Below are 4,724 nucleotides of genomic sequence, written 5' to 3'. Positions count from 1 at the left end.
CCCAGTTTGCGCTTCTGTAACACTGGTGAAGTAGACCTCTTCACATTTTCAATTCGTGCCTGAATCTGTTTTACCAAAGAGTGGTACCCCTGTCCTACCACATCCCCCTCGATGACATCCTGCAGTGACTTGGGATACATCGCAACCAGTTTTTTTGCAATTTCAGTCGAGGCTCTTCTAGTTGGAGATGCACAGGCTTTCATCATCTCCTTCACAATGATGCGGATCATCTCCCTACGCAATCGAGGCTTTGGTCTTTTCTCTCTCTCTGAAGACACTGGATCAAGTCTTCTGGAAAATCTTCACATGGAATTCTAAATTTATCTACCCAGTCTAGAGAATATATTGGACTGGGTGAGGGGGAGGCAGAAAATGAGGAGCAAGAAGATGAAGACGATAGGCTGGCCTGGCTTGAAATGTCCGTATTTGGTGCTGTAAAACAAAATCACAAACGATACGATTAATTGTACTTTTTGGACCTTGGCCAAAGTATAATAGAAAAAACAGAAAAGCCCTTCATGGCTATTGTGCAATGAAATCATAATACTTACTGGTTTGTTTCCAGGCAGCCAGCAGTTTTCTTTGCCTGAATTGGTCTCAGGACAGAGTTCAGATCAGTCTCACTGATGAACTGCAAGTCCTCAGATGTCTCCACTCCTAATGATTGTAGTTCCTCCAGTACAATTTCAAGGATTGAGGCAGACAGGTCCGGCAGCACCTTAGTAATGGAACTCCTTATGCTGTCCCCCATTTCCGAGATGTCTGATAAAATAATGTGAATAAAGGTCAATTTACACCAAGTGGTACCTTTGGTGTTAAAATATGAAGCTGATCTTGCTTAATACTACACTTTTATACAGTGTTTCGTAAGTACCAAACTAACAGCCCCATTATTGTGACAGCACACAGTGTTTCAATGGAACCATCTGGTACCCATACTTCATGTAAGATGTTAATGGATAGAAATCAATTAAGTCAATGATGTTCACACACTGCATCTTTTCTTTTTCCTTTCTCACTGAGTGCAGATGATACTGAGAGTGGTATTCTGTCACGTGCACCGACACCAGAAAATAAACACTGTCATTCTTAATCAAAATGAGAACTACTTCACCAAACTCAACAGAGTCAGAGCCCCCTGTGACAAGGAAGTGTCCTTTCTTGTACTGTGTTCCCTTGTACATCATTTCTACTGTGACCTTTGTATTGGTTTCAGTAAAGTCAAACATTTGGACTGCATCTTGAATGGCTTTACTGTACAGCACTGAGTGAAATGGAGAACCATCTTTGACTTTCAAGACAGATCGACACATTGAACCTGCTGCTAGATAGGCCTGAAACATCTGATGTCTTTCAGAGAGTGTATGGCAGAGGTTTTTGAAATTTTTCAAATTTCTGGCACATCTCTTAAAATAACTGTGCTTACTTTCAAAGCGCATTGTCCATAATCTTATCAGTGGGCCAAATTTCAGAATCAGTGCTGGGTAATGGCGTAGAAAATGGTGTTTTGGTCTCAGGTTGCATTCTGGGAACAGAGCTTTTCTTGACTCTAAATATTCTTGTATAAGAATATCAAGATATGCTACCTGAGCCACTGAAATTTTCTGAGCACACACCATGTCTACAATATCTTTCAGCTGCAGAGTTAAGTTCCACACATCATCTGTGGGGTCTGTCACTATGTCACCAAATATGAGAGGCAGCAATCGGAGGAAGTTCCAGTTCTGTACAGCCTGTCCTGAGAGTTTAGCTGCTTGAGGGCTGACCTCAGATGGCTTTGTAGAAGCATCAGAGGCATGGTAACTAAACTGTTTGATGCGTCGGTTCAGAGTGGAGTAAGTGAACCATGCTTTTTTCTTTATGAAGTACTTCAGATACAGTGCCACATCATAAGCCAAAACTCCCTCAAAGATATCGTGACCTAGACATGGTGGCAAGCCTGGCATACAAACGTTGAAGTATTTGAGTGAATTGAACACTGACCTGAACTTCACTCCTTCGACGTCTGGTGTATTGTCAATCTGGAGGCGATCAACAGCAGAGTTGTAGTTCTCTTTGGTACGTTCTGGTCCACACAGATTTGGGTCAGCACCCTGAAATTCAGATTTCGTTATCAGGCAGTACCTGCAGAAGTACTTTGAAGAACTAAAATTTTCAGTGAAGCCACCAATACAGTGAGAACCCAGATTATCACCAGCAATGCAAAACAATGTTCCTTTGACTCTAGTTTCATCTGATGCAACAATCCCACTGTCCTCCAATTCTTTCAAGTCTGCTAGTAATTCAGAGAACACATTATCATGACCAAACTCTTTAAAATCTTTCTCCCTGCACAGTAAGACAAGAGACATGTGGTCTGTGTCTGAGCGTACATGAAGTGGCAAGTTTGCCACTGATGCATATACAGCTAATACCTTGTGTTTTGTCCTTGCAGAGCCTAAAGGGTTAACGACTTCAAAGGCATCCTGGTAGAGTACTAGCTTGAGGCACGATGGGTTTTGACCAAAAAAATCATTTGATTTAAACAGCTTACTATCACTTATGTCACACAGAACATCAGCAGGAGGCTCAGTAGAGGGCTCTTCTGATTTCTGCCACAGATCAGACTCTAGCAGACATCTCAAAGTCTCTCTTAAAGGCACATAATAGGCAAACCTATCTTTTCTGTTTTCATCTCTCCCTAAAAATATTTTCTTTGGTTCCACATAGTTGAAGGCTTTTTTTTTAAAGGTCTGAGCTCTGGAGTACACTGTCCTCAATGGCCCGGTATGACATGCAGAAAACAGATCATAGCTTTTGACAGACTCGCAGACTTTGTTGATGTCCTCCTCTGATAATGATGTGTCATCTTTTAATAGTGATGCAAGTTTACCCAAAATGAATGTCTGTCCCAACTCATGTATGTTCTGCATTTCCTCCACAATGTTCTGTATGGTTGAAGCAGGCAGTAGAAACTGACCCTGCAATTTTAAGTAGAATTGTGAAACGTTTCTCAGAAAAAGATCACAGAATTCAGGGGACATTTCCGTGTTATCTTCATCTGTAATAGACTGTGCAGCAGGCTCAGAAATCAAGGGTACAAAGTCATCTGATGTGGTTGGAACAGATGATGATTGACATGCAGACTCTCTATATAAATCACCAATGCTGCTGTCTGAAAACTCTCTGTGTTTACGTGACATGTGGGCAGTAAAAGATGATTTAACTCTAAAGTTATTTGTGCATCCTCTTACTGGACAAGTGACCACGTGTCCTTCCACAATATGGCTCTTCAGATGAGCTATTAACTCTTTAGAGTTTTGACACTGACGTTCACACATCGCCATTGCACATGTAAACGCAGAAACCACCGCCACACCAGTGACATGGGTAGGGGCAGAGTGTCTTCGGTAAAAATGAGCCTTAAACGCGCCGTACCTGGTGTATGTCTGCTTGCAGTCTGCTTCAATACAACGAAAGAAACAACGTGGCTCATTCCGATGCAGTTTACAATGAAGCACGTAGCCCCTTGATGACTGAACTACCTTACCACAGAAATTACAGGTTAACATATCTCCATGTACTTTGGTAATTTCTCCCTAGCAAATTAAGCACGCCAAACACAGAAGCTAATCAAGATCAATGCTTCCCTCGCCACAGTAATGCTAACTAAATTCACAACCTCATAAAAAACGAACTCCTAAAATTATCTATAAATGCTGGGCAGGTGGGTTTTTTTATAACAGAGAAAACTTGAAGTTGCATGAACTCACCTCACCTCGAATTAATTGTAAGTTGCCAGGATGTCTACAAATTCCGAAGATGCTGGTCCAAGCAGCTATAAATGGCGCGAGTTCAAAACTGCGTCCGTTAGCGAAGCCAACAAGTCTCCTGCAAGAAAAAAAAAGCGCGCGGCACACCGCTCAGCAGCGTCATTTTCAGGTGACGTCATCCCGCAATGTGATGTCGCTCTTTCTTTCTTTAGGAGGTTGTTTTTTTTTTTGGTGAAATGGTTCGCTCATACTGCACAATGTTGCTACCAGAAAACATTTTTTCTCTGCAATTCGAACGTAAAACGTCTGTACACAGTTTACCAGCAACCAATCAACAGCGATCACACAAACTCAAAATTTAAGGCGGACCCACTTAAGGTGGTCTGATAATATGGCGTGAAACATAACATAAAGTTGTTTTTACAATACTAATTAAAAAGATTATTGAAATCAATTTTATTCACAACCGTGAACTTTATTTTAAACATCTTTTGCTGTTGTTTTTTTTATCAGAAGGTTAACAATGATATACTGCAGGCCTAACTTTTTAATCTGTATATCAGTATCTGAATTTTTAAATAAAAAATACTATCTTTTTTATTGTCTTTTACTGCTGATATTTGCTTTTTTTTAAAATTGTATTTACTGGTTGTATTATTACGGTGGACCCTATTTTTTAACATCTTGCTTCTGTAAAAATGAATGTTTTGTTTGCTTAAAAATCTACAGATTTTATACTGTGAATTCCAATGTGCACAACCCAAAAGATGTAGTTTTACTCAAATAATACCGTAAAATCTAGCGGTTTTCAGACATTTTCAACATTACAATATTTAATTGTAAAATGTATGCATATTTATTTGTTTTGACAGAAAATATTTATAATTTCAACATTTTATTACAGTAAAAAAACAACGTTTTATCCAGTCTCACAATTAACGGTTATTCAATCTATTTAATACAGTAAAAGGA

The 4,724-nt window shown here is 39.7% G+C and overlaps 1 long non-coding RNA gene across 2 annotated transcripts; it reads right to left on the bottom strand.

Annotated features, from left to right (window-relative positions):
• Positions 1 to 261: 261 nt before the first annotated feature.
• Positions 262 to 4,163, bottom strand: LOC122136347. Of its 2 annotated transcripts, none has more exons than XR_006154078.1 (4): positions 3,753 to 4,163; positions 1,984 to 2,093; positions 552 to 762; positions 262 to 432 (listed from the first exon to the last, which is right to left on the bottom strand). It is a non-coding gene; the product is annotated as an uncharacterized LOC122136347 (long non-coding RNA). The 2 variants fall into 2 exon arrangements; XR_006154079.1 differs by having other exon boundaries at positions 3,758 to 4,163.
• Between the last annotated feature and the right edge of the window lie 561 nt (positions 4,164 to 4,724).

This window comes from Cyprinus carpio, chromosome B2 (assembly GCF_018340385.1).
Source record: "Cyprinus carpio isolate SPL01 chromosome B2, ASM1834038v1, whole genome shotgun sequence".
In the NCBI taxonomy this organism is placed as follows: domain Eukaryota; kingdom Metazoa; phylum Chordata; class Actinopteri; order Cypriniformes; family Cyprinidae; genus Cyprinus; species Cyprinus carpio.
Note: the sequence above shows the minus strand (reverse complement) of the source record. Positions and strands in the feature narration are given on the sequence as shown.